We start from the raw sequence: 17,050 nt of genomic DNA, 5'->3' as shown, positions 1-17,050 counted from the left end.
TTTGTTTTATTGAGACCTTTAACAGATTGGATTAGACCCACTCACACTGGGGATGGCAATCTGTTTTACTTAGTCTACCAATTCAAATATTAATCTCATCCAGAAATACGCTTGCAAATACACCAGAATAATGTTTGACCAAATACCTGTGCACCTGGTAACCCAGTCAGGTTGACACATAAAACTCACTGTCATACAACTCAAATACATGACCCCCAGCAGACATTCCCTTGCTGCAAAGCCTGACAAGGGAACTGCATTTGCAGTGATTGACTTAAACTCTTCCCTGAGACTTTGGTGGAGGCACAGACAACAAATAATTCAGCATTTTGCTATCAAAAAAAGAGGGAGAATGGTTATTAGGTAAGTAGCTAACAAATCTGTTGCACTTCTATATATTTCTTTTTGGTGAAACAGACCCATCCATTAGTCTATGCTTTGTATTTTCAAGCAACAAAAAGGAAAACAAAACAAAACAAAAAAACTTGGCTAGCTTAACAAAAAAGGGACAGTTGCACTTTAGACATGGATAGATCCAAAGGTTCAAAGGTTATACTCAGGACCCTGTCTCTTTCCCCCTTTCTCAGCACCATTTCTCTTTGGCATTCAATTAATAGTTAAGGAGGTTCTATCTATGCAATGATGAAGAAAATCAGCAGACCTCGAAGCATAAACAACCTACCCAACTATAGATCGCAGAGAAAAGAGCTTAACTTTGACTCTCACAGAACTTTAATTGGCTCTCCTTAGGTCATATAAACATTCCTACTCCAACTCTTGTTTTCAATCTTGATTGCTACAGGATACCTATGATATGAATGACCCAATCAATACCCTCCTCATATCCAGAAAAATATTCCTCCATTTGACCTCAGCCATCCACTTGTTTGACCACTAGAACTGGTTACCTTCAGGAAATTAACCACTTCCACAATCAAAATAACATATTCCTGTCTCCAAATACCACATGCTCCACTTCCAGCTCTTTTGCTGTGATTCTTTGTGTTCATTCAGGGGTCTTTTGGGCCTCTTTCTTTCTCACTATCAGACTCCTCCTGTCTTCACTTTCTTACTTACTTGCTTCTCTTCCATAGTTTATCCCTTATACAAGCTTTCCTTTTATATACCTTCAAGTCCCTACCTCCTGTCCTGCCATCACATTCACCAGGCATTAGTGAACTCACTCACCTGATTTACCATTACTTGTGTCTATGTAACTGAGCTTTGTTGCAGAAAACCACACAGCAAACCATGCCAAAATCCTACTAGGCTCATGATAAGCACTTCAGGTGTGCTTGCAGCACTCCATGGCTATCCTACTATTTCTATAGTCAGCTCACTCTCCCCCTCTGCATGGTGACTGGTTCATCACTTCCCCATTTGCATCACACTTCTTCTCCCCACTCCGTGTCTGAGCTACCAACCTTGCTTCTTACTTCATTGAAAACATTAAAGTCATTAGATAGAAACTCCCTCTTCCTTAGGTTTCCAAACGTGCAAGTATAACATCATCTGCAGCCTTCAACTCCTTTTTCTCTAGTGCCACAGGAAAGGCAGTTTCTTGCCACGTACACTCTGTATCCTATCCCCTTTCATCCTCTCAAGGACTGAGTGCATTCAACCAGCCATTTTCTCTCACACATGCTCCGTCTCTCTGCCTTTAGTGGACCACTCAACAGGCAAATATTTTTAAGAGTCTCCTATATTTAGAAATCTTTCTCTGACTTCATATTTCCTTTCAATTGCTGCCCTACATTTACTCTCGTACAAATTAAAGTTTCTAAAGAAACAAAAAGTTGTCTACACAGCCTGACTCCACTTCCTTGTCCTCTATCCTTCTCCACTTCCTCAGCATTCCCTCCAAAAAAGGTTCTTACTAAGTCATTGTAATCTCCATATTCCAAAGCCAATGGATGCTTTTTCCATTCTCATCTTACTCAACTTCTCAGTAACTTTCAACTCAAGAATCACCCCTTTCTTCCTGAAAAATTCCCTTGTCTTAGAGTCCACAGAAGCACACTCACATGGTGTTTCTCCTACTTCCTAGGCCTCCTTGAGCTGGGGTGGCATCCTAGGCATGATTCTCTACATGTACAATCTCTTCTTCTCCCAGGGCTTAAAAAACATTCCTCTCTACCTACAACTTCCACATGTGTATCTGCATCCAAGTCCTATTTTCAGGGCTTCAGGTTTATACATACACAGCCTATGTGACATCTCAAATTCAAAACTGTCCCTGGCACACACCTCTCCCCTTATTACATTCCCTCAGTGCGTTCCTGCCCCAAGCCAGCTTCTGCATTAAAGTAAATGGCATCTCCATTTATCCCAGAATGCTGGGAGGTTTTTAAAATACTTTATTCTCACTCGTTTTCCCACATTCAATCTATGACTGATCCCTGTCCATTCTACCTTCAAAATATGTTTCAAATATGTCCGCTTGTCATTGTCCCCATCGTCAGCATCCAGTCCAGCATCATCCGTCAGCCTCCAAACTCGTTTCACTATATCCACCCTTTCCTCTGTCCCATCCACTCTCCACACCATAGACAGAGTGATATTTTAAAAATAAAAGTTGTGTTTTATCACTATTATCATTCAAATTCTTCAGAAGCTTTGTGCTGCCCTGGGAATAAATTTCAGAATCCCTAACAGGGCCTTCAAAGTCCTGGTCCCTGCGTGACCCTCTCCCCCATCTGCACACTGCTCCAGCCACACTGCTGTTCCTGCATTCCTCCATCACACCAGGCTTCCTCCCACTCATGGACTCAGGTCTCCCTTTGCCTGAAATCCCTCACCTCCTTTTTCACAGGTGTCATCTCAAAAATCCCTTTCTCAGAGAGGTCAGAGATGCCACCAGATCACCTCAGAGGTGACATTCTATCCTCATACCCCATTCCAAGCATGGACACAGACTTAATTATCACTGTGAAGTTGCGGCCAGCTCCCAAAGCTTTCCTACCGTTTTCACAATGACAGAGACAATACAAGTCAGAATCATTACAATTAGTCTTCAGCGTAAGTATTAGTTGAACTGTAAGTCTTGCCCTTCATAAGACAACTACTAGATTGGCCTTTCTTATTCATCCTAATAATAGAATCCATTGACCGTTTCTTCCTGGGCCACCGTTTTTAGAACTTGCTTCCCCCACAGGTAGGCGTTTGCTTTGACCTGGCCCTTATCCCTACGTCCAGCACCTCAGCACCTATTCTCTCCCTTGATCTATCCCCAGTCCCTTCCCCATTCCAATTAATAACTTGTAATTTTCCACCTATATCACCCATAATAAACACAGCATTTTTTTTCTCTTTTACATAAAGTGGCTTAGTTTCTTTTCCCTCCACCTCTGTCTTCCAGACTAAGCTATATATAAGCAATACACCTATTAAAATTTATTCCAAAAAAGAGCAATCATAAAGCCATGAACTCTGTAGCCTTCCTTAAAATCTGGGAAAATATACAGTTTTAAAGGTAACAATTCATTTTACCCAACCTGCATATTTACATAGAGACAGATAGGAAATGGTAACTATGAAGATGTTAACTGTGGTTGTTGGGATTATAAAGGATTAGAAAATATTTTTGCTTTTATTTTTAATTGGTCTCCAGTGTATACTGAGGATGTCATAAAGTCTGAAACAGATAAATAGTCTTTATGTTCATTCTTTACATATGGTTGCTACAAGTATGACAGTATGAGTGGGAAAGCCCAACCACAGAATTGAATGTGTATTGTCGGGTTTCTCTATGCTCTGTATGTATGTATAGAAGAATTTAAATACAAAACTAGGTCATCACTGGGATGTAGAGCTTTCTTACATGTACTACAAATATAAGTGGCTAATATCCTTTGAAAAATCGTCCTTGATGGATAATATAGAATGTTAATGTCTTCCTGACTTGTATACTTATAAGCTAGAATTTTGGTGCTATATTAGGAGGTTATTCCTAATGTCTAGCCTGGCAAAAACATACTATGGTAGCTTCAGTAAAAAACGAAGAACATCTATTCACCATTATTTTCACTGGGATATACTTGCAAATGGTCAAGTGCCTCCCTCACAAGCTTCTCTTCCACTTTTCTTCCTGTTTATTGTTCACCATCGTACCTTCTCCAGTTTCTCACTTTCACATGTCACTATGTGGCTCTAAACAGAATGCAGTGGCGTGATGGAGAACTGACCAGTGTGGAGCAAGGAGCATGCCTCCCAGATTGACTCCAGGAGCCTCTGAAATACCAGATGCACAGTCCTTGCTGGCAGAGTATTTGCCACCACAGACGCCCAGAAGGGTTCAAAGTGCCTGTTATCTTTATATTATGGGTCAAGTTATATGAAATTTGTTCAATCACTAGATGGACCTTTTTTATTCATCCCAATAATGGAATTCATTTAAGTGTATAGAATGAAATTCCAAATATTCATATATTGCTTGTCTCAGTTTTGTCAAACAATTTCCAGAATAGTGTGCATTTCTTCAGTATTTCCTTTTTTTGTATTCTCCCCTTCTTGGGAATTTTGCTATGTGTTTTCTTGAACCACGTATGCTTCTCTTTTTCTTTCCCCCAAATCACCTTATATCCTTTTCTAACTGTTTCTTAATCTTTGTTTTACCATAATAATTTATTCTACAGTCTTTCCTTAATTTTTTCTAACTTGCTTTATTTTCTCATATTCTTTTTTTGTCATAATGTCATCAATAATTAACTTTGTGTGTCTGCAGTGAACATGACATCTCATTTGCTTCCCAGTTCTCTCCATCCCATTGTCTATGAGGCATACACACATATTACTTGATATGTAGTTATAGTTCACCCTCTCCTTACCCACTGACTACATAATTACTTGTCCTTTCCCCAGGGAGCCTTACAAAGGAAGGAAGAGAGAAAGTCAGTAGCCTCTGTCACTCCTACATCTCATCTTGGTCACTGAATATGCTTTTAGAGTACGTCAGGCATTTCTCCATGGAGCTTTAGAATGTGTACTGTGCTGATGTATTCCAGGTCCCTGAATACAAAGTAAAAGAATCTGGGAAAATACACCTAATATCCTCCAAACAAATGCTTTCCAAGCTCAGGGGACACTGACTGGGTAAATTTTCCCTCCTTAACATTCTGCCTAAACTGACCTAATTAAATTCTCTGTCTACTCTCAAATCAGTTGGTCATATTCCTTCTCATATACTGTTATAGCTACAGTTAATATTTCCTTTTTCCATGTTCTTATCTCCCCATCTAGATTGGAGGCCATTTATATTTCTTTGACTACACCTAGTTCATTAAGTGATTTTAGAAAGTGCTTAATTTAAATGTACTGAATCAGAACATCTCATTTTAGAATAAGCCACACAGAAGACCCTACGAAACAACAATCTCTAGTACTTTGTATCCAGACTAAGAAAATGAATTCTTTTAAAAGTGAGATCTCAGGAATCTGCCTGTTTCCTTGACTTCACAGGTAGACTTAATTTTCAGAAGTATCCTTCCCTTTTCCCTTTAGCTGAGAGAGGATATATACATCAAATGGAGATGTCAAGGCTGTGCAAACACACCTGGGTTTACAGGATATGGGACTGTCACGGAGAGTGACCAGACAGGGACTTACTGAGTTACCTGACAGTCTTCCACTCAAAGCACATGGATTTTCTGCTATCCCAACATGCTAAAAGGCTGTAAAAGAACTCAGAGGCCATGAAAGAGCCCTAATAATTTTATATCAATCTCAGCTCACTAACTTGATGAGCACCCTGACCCTTCAACTCTCGTGGAATTTTTCCATTTTGTTTTCCACAGAACAGATTTTTATCTAGGAGAATATTTACTTCTCAGTATCCATTCCGTCTTGCCACTAGTGGAAGGTGCCTTTAGATATACTGTCATGTGGGTTGTCCCTGATAAAAAAAAAAAAAAAAAAAAAAAAAAGCAAACGAACAAACAGCATCACCTACCTCAAAGTAACTACCATTCCTGATTTGTACTCCGGAACACATCCATGGGGTTTCACAGATGACATCGAACTGGAACTGAGAGGGAGGCCCCCAGAGATGAATTGCCATTTCGAGTCAGCATGGTAAAATTACAAAACGCAAAGTAGACTCATAAAGAACGCTGTTTCTGTTCTAGCTCTAGAGTAATTTCATGCTGGAACTTTAAGCAAGTTATTTCACCTCTTTAAGCCTCAGCTTCCTCATAAATAAAATCAATCAAGTGAGGTATAAGACTAAATTATGAGTATTGATTCTGCCAATTTTTAAATTTTATTCTTAGATTTTCTAACTTAAACTCAGTAATCTCCCTCCACTTCCAGGAATCTATTCTAAGGAAATAACCCAAGGTGTAACCAAAAATTTATATACAAAGATATATTGCTTATAATTAGAAACCTGGAAAAGACTAAACATATATTAGCAATAAGGGATAGTTAAATAAATTCTGATATATAAAAATATTAAAATTTTATGCAACAATTAAAAGGTATTTTCAAAGAATGTATAATACCATAGCGTGCTTATTTTACATCTCTTTCATTCAGTGAAAAGGCAATATTCAAAATTATTCTGAATTTTTTTTTTTTTGAGACGGAGTTTTGCTCGTTTCCCAGGCTGGAGTGCAGTGGCATGATCTCAGCTCACCGCAACCTCTGTGTCCCGGTACAAGTGATTCTCCTGCCTCAGTCCCCCAAGTAGCTGGGATTACCGGCAATGCGCCACCATGCCCAGCTAATTTTGTATTTTTAGTAGAGGCGGGGTTTCTCCATGTTGGTCAGGCTGGTCTTGAGCTCCCGACCTCAGGTGATCCACCCACTTCAGCCTCCCGAAGTGCTGGGATTACAGGATGAGCCACCGCGCCCGGCCGTGAAATTTTAACATATAAAGAAATACATCAAAATGTTGATACTGGTTATTTCTGATAGTTGAATTATAAGTGCTTTTAATATTATTTCATAAATGTTTTCTGTATTTTTCAACTTCTCCACAATGGACATGTAACATTATCTTTTCATGAGAACATGGAAAGGACTTTTTATTATTAAGTTTAAAAACCAACATATTTTTCACTAAGAATACATCCAGAATATAAGTATATAATTATGAATTTTAAAGATATGAAAAAATACAAAAACAGAGGCTTGAGAATAAATTTCCAAAAATGATATGGCAAAATGATTCAGAGTTCACAATAGGTTATCTGTGAGATATGGAGCCATCAATTTCATAGTGTTATTTAAAAACAGATATTTTCTGTGATGTGTTCACAGAAGAAAAGCATAAAGAAATCCTTATTATTTATAGCCCCATTGTTACAATTCAAAGGAAAAGTGCATGTTTGAAACATCTTAAGGGTAAAATAGAATATCTTGATATTAAATTGTATAAATTGAGATGGCTTGCAACACACTTGTTCTTTCATAAGAAATTTTTATGAACAGAATAGATACTAATCCGATTAATATTTTTTAGGTCAGCTGCTCAAAGTGGCCCAAGAAACAATGTGCTTGCAAAAATTGTTCAGTAGATCAGTCTTTTTTTGATGCTGTCAACACACTTTCTTTTTTAATTTAAACCAGTGCCCTAACAATAAAGCACTTTATGGTGTGAAAAAATAAATAATAGTTTTTAAATATGATGTGAAAATTGCATTTTCAGAGGTTCAAGTTGTTTTGCTTGTTTTAATTTCATTAACACTGGCCGTCGGCGTTTTTTGTAGCCATGTTGTTTAATTTAAGCGAGTGACCTCTGAGCGCATGTTGTTACCTCGAGTTTGTGGGAAATTAGGTGCTCTCACATCTGAAGAGCAGGCAGTGAAGCATATAACCTTGAAGCTCCCTCCTCCTTCTATGGGATTAGGATTTGGCAAATTGACTTCCTGGGGAACCTTCTGAAACATCACCACCTATGTCTCAAAAACTGTTTCTAAGTGATTGAATTCTTCGTATGAAATTAAGTGGGTCACAACAGCACAGGTTATGTTGCATATTTTGTTCACATGAGAGGGAAGTTTAATTTTAACATTTGCAAAAGGGGGTTTAAAACTTTGTGAAACCAAATATACTGGCATCATTTCCCTAGGGGTTAAAGAATCAACAGTCACTTTAACATCTGACAAAGGACCTTCTGTTTGCAATCAATCATATTAAATGCTCTAATAGCAGTGTACCTTAACTAGATCAATGATAGGCTCTTACGTTTACAAAATGAAAAACAATGAGATACACGTAATGGCCACATAACCAATCTGTAGGGGGAAAAAATGTACATGATAAACACTCCTGATGAAATGAATGCAGGCAGTGAGAGAGTCTCTATTCAGCCAGCCACACATGAGAATAGGTATGAATTATTCAAATTGAGGTTCAAATTATTCAAATAGTCTCTCCTTCATCAACTGTTTTGAAGAGGATTAGGGAGTGCTAATTTTCCGGTGTAGCTGCTCTCTGCCTTTTTGCCTGGTCGGCCTCACACATTTTATAGGATTGGATCATCATGAGTCACCACACTGAAGGATTTTTTCAGGGTTGGAGCAGTGCCAAAGCTATTTTAATCATCCCAACTGATTTGTTGTAGGGCTTTTCTTTCTTACTTACTTTTTAATGATAGAGAAATCTTGCAATGTGCAACATCCACTTTATTCTTTCTGGTAACTTCCTGCAATGAAAAAAAATTGTTTTTTTCTACCACAGGCTTTTTTAACCCCTGGCTGCTTCTTTGTACCATATTCTTCAAAGGGATTTTAATGCTGATTTTCCTATGCCATTGGCTTTGGTGTCAGGCAATTTCCTGAATTTGATGACTATGGAGAGAAGCAGCTAAAAGTTTATACTGGTGAGCAGTTTACAGTACTTGTTAGAGATCAAGGTGACCTTGTAAAGGCTGCTGTTGACACAATATTGGTTAATTACTAAAAATGTAATCTATGTATGTAATTTATATTTTAAAGACCTTTATGATGAAGATTCTTTACAGTTCATCTTAATTTGAGAAAGTATCATTAACAAATAACATATAGACCATTTTTTAAGAATCCAAAATGAATACCACAATGAACTGCTTTACTTGTGTTTTGCTTCCATATTTAAAGATGAAAAAAATTAAATACCATGTTTAACATTCTTCCCACAGTCCATTTCATACTAGAAATATGCATAACCTTTTGACTGATTGGTTGCTCCTAGCTGGTTTGTAGGTTGGAGCAAGCAGCCCTTGCTCTTTGCCTGAAAAGGTCTCTATATTTATGCTGTGTTGTTATGTAAATCTATTAACATAGGATTGTTAATGCATATCTTGTTGAAAATGACACTTTATTCAGCAAAGGGAAGTCACATGCCAGTCAGCTTTCTCATGGTCCCTCTTGTTCAAAAATCACATATTTACTAAATAATACTAGCCAGAATTTATTGAGTATTTAGTATTCTTCAATGCTTGGTGCTTTCCTTGGACTATGTCATTTAATCCATTTTCATTCCTTGTTAAAGTAGGAATTTTACAGAAGAGTAAACTGAGGGTTAGAGAGGTTAAGTAACCTGTCCAAGATCACAAAAGGAGTATGGGCGAGAGCCAGATTTCAAATCGGCATCTGCTTGATTCCACAGTTGCTCTTCTTAAGAGCTCCTCTGCCTTGCCTCACTTTGTGATGTGATGTACTAAGAAAAATTCTGTGCAGATCTCTGAAGGGTTTAAGCACAACGAGACATGCTGTGAAGACAGTCCTGGAGGAGGTGAGGGAAAGCTTTCAGATGCCATCTTTATCCATTGAAGAAGTAGCCCTACCTACTGCCAAGTCTTTTGATGGTTACTTGGTAGAGAAAGATGTTCCCCTTCCTCGGGGAGTCCATCTCTAAAGAGAGAAGATAGATATGCAAACAAATTATTGTGAAATATGAGCTGAGTTTGGGAAATAAGGAAGGTTGTGCAAGAGCAGAGTGATGATGCGAGGCCTGAGGGATGAAGCAGCCAACCCTGGAGGACTGGGGCACCCACTGGCTGGTGAATGTATCATGGTGGGAGGAAGGATCGTGCTAACATGCTGGCATGCGCGGAAGTTCCAGTCACCTGGGACTCCCTCGGCCATTCCCTAAAGGACTGGTAATGCACTGAAGGTGATTCCTTAAATCCTAACTACATAGCCATTGGTTTGGGGAGTCCCAGGATTGCTCAGAGTTCATATTATTTCAAATCCAGGACCGCTGCTCTTAATATAGAGCCCCCCCCCGCCCCCCACCGAAATATAGCCTGGTCGATTCCAACAGACTGTGTTGCCTGCTTTAAATTTAAACGATAAATTTTGAAAGAACTGAAATCTGTTTAAATAACAGTTAAACACAGGGTTGTGATGAAAAGAAAATGAAGAATTTTACCTCCCACATCTAAGCTGTGATTAGAAGTTTGCTCTAGGAAAAAAGCACTTTGAAACTAGCCCTTCATATACTGATGTAGTGTTTTCAGCATCTGTGTTTACTGAATACGTTACTTCATTTTTTAATGTTTTTAAAGGAGCTCTGGGATTATTGCTGCATTTCCTATCGAGTTAGTAACTGACATTTTAAAAACTTTAGTTGGCTGATGTAGTAGTAGATAATGATCAGTATTTCAGAAGATTAGTGGTGACTTAAAATGCATAGAGTTATTTCATTAGTTAGTTGGGAAACCTTTTATTCTTATACTTCTGTTTTTTTTTTCTTGTTCATGAAGTTGAGTCAGCAAGAGAAGCATATTCAAATTAGACTTGTCATACAGAAAAAAAAATCTGACTTTGTCAGGGTGGGTGGAGGGAAAAAAAGCAACTTTTTGTCAGTCTTTTGTATTTCAGCAGCTGGATTCATTGCTACCATGGTAACGGACCACATGATGAGGTGTATTAGATTGCTGTGTGTTGAGCACAAGGGGAAGAATGAACACAGCTTTTTATTGAAGTTAAAGGTTACTTTGGAGTTTCTTCTGTGGAAATGTGTAAGGTCAAATACTATAGTTTCCAGCTTATGTAGTACTTCAGAGGAAGAATTAGGGGCATATTGGTGCATTTAACTACAAAACCAGGTAAGGTACAATTGAATCTATAAAACCGAACTCTCTGACTTCTGTCGCAGTGGCATAACTTGCTGGCTGGAATTTCACTGTCGCCCCCACCCCCACATGGGCACCCGATATATTTCTCCTGCCCACCCCCCCAGCTCGTCCACCTCCGGTTTCAGCTGTTTTTAATTTGAAAGTCTAAGATGTTGTGAAATGTTACAGTTTGATGGTAGTGTGTGTGTGGGGAGGGAGTGTGTGTGTGTGTAAGTCAAAGAAAGAAAACTGCAAAGGAAGTAATAAGAATGCAATAACTGGTATCTTCACATCAATGTAGACCTGAATAAAGTATTTTCTTGTTTTGTTTTTTGAAAATGGTCCGCTTTTCTTACCAGATACCTTATTAGTGGCATTCGTCCAAAGCTACTTGTCTCTTCTACTAAATTAATCAGTAGGATAAACTTTTCCAGCATGTTATTTAGTGTGCTTATTGTATGTGAGCTTTTGTTTTTCTTCCTTTCATCATATTATTGCCAGCCTCATCTAACATGTATAGTCTGGTTTTATCTATATTTTTAAAAACATCTATTATTTCTATTAGTATTCTAATCTTTTAGGCATTGTGGGTGTGTGTGTTACAGGGTTTAAAAAAGAAGTAAATACAACATGGGTGAGTGTAAAATGAACTCTTTTGCTTAGAGGCTGGTAGAGACTGAATGTAAACAATTCAGTGTGGCTGTGTGGAGCATCAATTCCCAGAGCGCAGACGCCTTCTCATGCATTGTTTACATATCACCCTGGCAGCTTGTTTCAAAATGGGAGGCTTTGGTACGCACAGAGCAAGTTAAAAGAGAACAATTTCTTTAATAATAACTTATTTCGATTACTTGTTCATGGTCTCTACTTCCTCATAAGATATTAGGATTTACTCTAATTATAGCCAGGGGTTTACTTATGCAACTTCTTTCCTTCCTCTTAGAACAAAGTTGTCTTAGCAGCTTTTAGAAATAAAACCTAACTAAATAGTAGCAAAGCCCTACTGTTATTCTAGTATATTGACTATCCACCTGAAAAAGTGCCAACATAGGAAAATCTTTTTGAAAAATACTTTCTTAGGGAACTAAAATCAATTATATGCCCTTAATTGGCACTAATTAGGATAAAAGCCAATAAATTATCCCAAGTTTGTTCATACAGCATGCTTTCTTACAAAAGGAAAACTTAGATTTTATTAAATGTATTTATGCTCTGTGATTTTCATTGCTATTTCCTTAGTCTCTCAAGTTTCCGTATGTCCAAGCCATTTTCTAAGTTTAAGCAAGGAGTTCTAATCATTTTTCAAAAAAATTATTTGCCATGATTTCAAATAAAAACTGTTTCCATGATGACTGATATCAAAAGCATTATAATAGCACCTAACATTGTAAATGCTCATGCTTGTATCTGAATTTATTCCTTTCTTTTTCCCTTTGTTGTTTGAGTACAAATGGGCTATGACCGTATAGCTTTCATAAGCAAAAGTTGTTATTACTAGAGAATAGGGAGTTTCTAAAACTTAGTGAGAGATGGTACCTGGCAAACTATTTTAAAGTATGAAATTATTGAAACTGACAATGTCTGAGGTAGGAAGTGTTATGTTTTATCAGAAGAAAAATAAAAGAGGGAAAGAAGAAGCAAGATAGAGACACACAGAGAGAAAAAAAAGAAATGAAAAGACAGACAAAAGGTAAAGATGAAAGTGTAAATTATCTCTTACCCAAGCGTTTTTCTTTCCCACCAGTACTGGAAAGGGTTAAATCTATATATGTCAGAGAAGAGAGTAGTATGGATGAGGGAAATTACTAAAAAATATTTTTATTTCACTATTCCGTGTTTAAAATACATGATAAAGTATAGATAGTTCCTTTCTATTAATTAAAATGAAAAAAATTTCTATAGTGAGTTTGTCTCAGTCTTTGTAGTTATGGGCTACCAGCCAGCTTAGATATTAGAGCTACAAGTGTGTAAAAACCAATATGTGCCCAAATTTCTGTGATCTTTATTCATCTGACATTAAGCCATATGTACACAAAAACTTCTGAAGTAATTTCAACTGAGAGATCACAAGATGGAAGATTCTTTTATAGTTGTTTTGGTATTTACATTCTTAAGCAAAATTGACTTTTGATGTACTTGCTTTAAACTGTAAATTTTGTCAAGATGTTTTAATTGTACAATGTTTGTTTCAACTCTTGTTTAAATTATGCTTTCTTGTTAATTTTGAATGATTTGTAGTGTTTGCTAACATTTAGCTTTAATCTCTAGAGCTGCCTAGAGTCATAGACCAATAGATAATTATCTGCAAACATTTACCTCTACTAAGGAGATAGATATTTAACAGTTTTCTAACATGTTAAAAAAGAACCGTATTGAGTAAAACAGTATATAGCCTCTTCTAAAAAATTAATGATATTTAAACTCCAGGAAAATATTTCTAAAACTGATGAAGATCGAGCCAATGAATGATGACTCGATATCATCTAGATACTCCATTTTTAGGAGTAATTTTTTGACCTATGGTTTTATTAAGGTGAATTTTATTATTGACCACTATGTAATTTTTGATATGAAAAGAATTGGACTTTTTTTTTAGAATTCTAAGACTTTTCAAATGAAAATGAAAGTAATGGTACCATGATCATGATGATAATGATAATGACAATAGTGATTAATTTGGAGAATAAGATAGACTTAGAAAGCTCTTGCCTCTTTGTGTAGCAAAAGGCCAATGTTCTTAGAAGGAAAGTGGAAATTACTAATGGGTAGTATGATTCTCAGAAATCAACCCTCAAATTTAATTAATTCTATTAATAGCATTTATAAGTCATTAGGAATAGAGGTGCTTGATATGTTATTATCAGACTTTATTATAAAATATGTTGGCTTTGTTCAATAAGCAATAGAGGCTGTCATCAAAAATGATTAAACTTATCAAGAATTGTACAATGTGTGGGTCGGTATCTGACAGGAAAAATGTAAACTCATTTCTAGGAAAGAACAATTCATTATATTTTTAGTATATAAAGGGGCAATCAACTGGTCTTCACGTCATGGTATTATTAGCTGGATACTTTAGAGTGGTATTATTATAATACTTCCCCACTCTCAAACACACATATTATGAAATGTTCAGTAGACACCATTTCAATATTTTAATTGTTTTTAAATTTTAAATTGTTTATTTTAAATAAACAACAATAGTTTATATCTGAAACCTGTTAATTTTGATTTGTTTGGTGGAATATTTATTCAGAAAAATTACTTAACTCTGCACACCCCTAACATGAAAGAAAATACTGGATGGGTTGGCAATTCCAGTACAAAATGTGGACCCATGAAAGTAGTGAAAGAAAATATAGAGTTTACAATAGAAAAGGATGACCTCGAAGACAAAAATCATAAAGGAATGGTAATATGAAACTTTATTCCTTCTAGAATATGTTACATACAAAATTAAAAAGATAAATAGCAAATTAGAAGCAATATTTGCAACATATATGAAAGAGAAAAAGTGAATATCCATGTTATGTAATGAGGTCTCATAAATCTGTAAGAAAAAGCACTTCCCTTATTATTTAAAAAATAGCTACAAATTAAACAAATGCCATTTTAATAATTAGCAACTATTTTTTAAAGGGGAAAGAAAAGGAGGAAGGGGGACATAATGTCTGGTTTAGGAAAAGTCTGGAAAATGGGAACACATATACACTGCTATATGTATATGTATAGTATATTCTCCATATACATATAGCAGTGTACACTGGGTGCGGGTTGGGGGTTGATCAGGCTGGCAATGTGTAGCAAAGTCTTTAAAAATTTCATATCCTTGGACCCTACAGTTCTACTATGAGGAATATGTCCTAACAAAATAAATAGTCAAACATATTTACATGGTTTTTCATTGTTGTCATATTTATAAGTATAAACAATGACAGTCTGAAAAAGAGAATCCAAAAAATGCAAAAAACACATGAGCTCATAGTTCCTCTCTAGAAGCTATAAAGCTGTACAAAGTCGGCCAGCCATCTTGGCTCACACCTGTTATCCCAGCACTTTGGGAGGCCAAGGCGGGTGGATCGCCTGAGATCAGAAGTTTGAGACCAGCCTGGCCAACATAGTGAAACCCCATCTGTACTAAAAATACAAAAAATTAGCTGGGCATGGTGGCAGGCACCTGTAATCCCAGCTAGTTGGGAGGCCGAGGCAGGAGAATCACTTGAACCCGGGAGGTGGAGGTTGCAGTGAGCCGAGATTGTGTCATTGCACTCTGGCCTGGGCAGCAAGAGCGAAACTCCATCTCAACTAAAAAAAAAAAAAAAAAAAAAAAAAAAAAAATCCTGCAAGAAGTCATAGACATGGCTATAGGCTATATGCTGGTCTAACTGTTGACTTCCCAACTCTTTAGATGGAACATATATAGGCAACATGGTGTAGAAAAAGAGTCTTGGCTTAAGAATTGGAATGCCTGAATTACGTTACTAACTAGCAGAGTTAATATAAGTATGCACATTTATGAAATTATTAAAATAATAATGTTAAAGAGTAGAAAAGTCTTTGAATCCCTTCACCCACCTATATGTGTTTGTCTTCACCACCGATTTGCAAATAAGAAGTCTCATATCAAGTGGGAGGTGTGCGTTTTTATAATTTCACTGAAATGCAATACCAAATGGTAAAATCTGGAATGCCTTGACTGTGAGAGAAAATAACAAAATATTTTAAATGGATATACATTCCAATTATTAGTTTTTGAAATTTATTCTAAAGAACTTCCTACTCATAAGGATGGGCAGAGGATAACTGGGCTTGAATAACTAGGCCACACTACGTTTAGATGTGGTGGAGAGGCAGAGCTCCAGAGCAGTGCTGTTCAAAATTCTGTGATGCTAGAAATGCTCTCTATCTGCATAGTCCAATATAGGAACTACTACTATATGTGGCTACGTATGGCTATTAAGCACTTGAAAGGTAGCTAGCGTGACTGATGAAACAGATTTCAAATTTTATTTAATGCTAAGTAATTGAAATAGCCATGTGTGTCTAGTGCTATCTTATTAGACAGTGACACTCTAGAGTTAAGCACAACAAATAGGGTCTTTTATTTAATGTCAGAGGTTAATTTAAAGCATCTCTGATAAATTAGGATGATATAGATAGGACAAGAAGGTGAGTATTCTTTGTGAAATTTCCCTTTTCTCTACAGAAATACAGATCAATGAAATCCTTTGATTCTAGTGACTGCAAGTCCACGATTTTCCAGAGAAGTGTTGGTCTCAAGTAGTCTGTAGTTTTGTTTGCTTAAGAATTTTAATGCTCATTCATTTTCTCATTTATTTTTTTAAAAATCCTCATATTGAATATATTTGTGTTGGACACTGACATTGAAAAGATAGTAGTAGTGCAGAGTTCCTTGATTCAGGAAATCCTTGGAATATCCTTAGGAGCAAATGGTGCAGAGCAGATATTACAGAGGAGGGGAGAGAAAATGCTGTGTGGAGAAGGAAATACTAAGATAAACCTTAAAGAAATAGCCAGCGTTCAATAGGAGGCTAGGGAAAGGAGGATCTTGAGAAACCAAACAGTGTGGAAAAACCAGGGAGAGATGAGAATCAGAAATGTCTGGAAATGTAACAATGGCAGCAGCACAGAAAATAGACTAGTGTGTAGACAGAAATGAGTCCAGAAGTTAATGTTACAATTCAGAACAAGAATGAGGGAGGTTCTGAGCTAAGGCGATGAAAGTAGAATTTAAAAACAGTAGACTTGAGAGGTGTTTTGTCTGTTGTTTCCTCTTTACAATGAGTCAGGAAGAGAACATCTGATTTGTCTTTTAAGCCCGCTTGAAAATTATCAATTACTGCATACAATGCTAGAGCAAGGTTTTTGTGGCCAAGGAAACTGAGCATATCTTCCAGTATGTAAGTTTTTCAAACAGGACCAACTTACATAAATCATCCTCTTGGAAGCAGGTGCAACTACATCATCTGTGTAGTTGAAATATATGGC

The 17,050-nt window shown here is 36.8% G+C and overlaps 1 protein-coding gene and 1 long non-coding RNA gene across 12 annotated transcripts in view; one reads left to right on the top strand and one right to left on the bottom strand.

The window, feature by feature from the left end:
• Nucleotides 1-6,013, bottom strand: part of LOC111539732 — a 34,329-nt gene extending 28,316 nt beyond the window's left edge. Inside the window, exon 1 of the long non-coding RNA XR_002730761.1 lies at nucleotides 5,948-6,013. This is a non-coding gene — a long non-coding RNA (uncharacterized LOC111539732). The remainder of the gene's footprint in view (nucleotides 1-5,947) is intronic.
• The window catches only part of DTNA (dystrobrevin alpha), a 386,077-nt gene that overhangs the window by 200,062 nt on the left and 168,965 nt on the right, over nucleotides 1-17,050 (top strand). For 3 of the 11 annotated variants that reach the window (XM_023207704.1, XM_023207712.2, XM_023207710.2), the window contains exon 1: nucleotides 10,817-11,032. The exons of the other annotated variants lie outside the window; for them this stretch is intronic. The gene's annotated coding sequence lies outside the window, so the exon portion shown is untranslated. Of the gene's footprint in view, nucleotides 1-10,816; nucleotides 11,033-17,050 lie in introns of those variants that run through there. 11 annotated transcript variants of the gene reach the window in all.

The sequence above is a fragment of the Piliocolobus tephrosceles genome, chromosome 18 (genome assembly GCF_002776525.5).
Source record: "Piliocolobus tephrosceles isolate RC106 chromosome 18, ASM277652v3, whole genome shotgun sequence".
NCBI lineage: Eukaryota > Metazoa > Chordata > Mammalia > Primates > Cercopithecidae > Piliocolobus > Piliocolobus tephrosceles.
The sequence above is the reverse complement of the archived record's forward strand: the minus strand, read 5'-3'. Positions and strand labels throughout refer to the sequence as shown.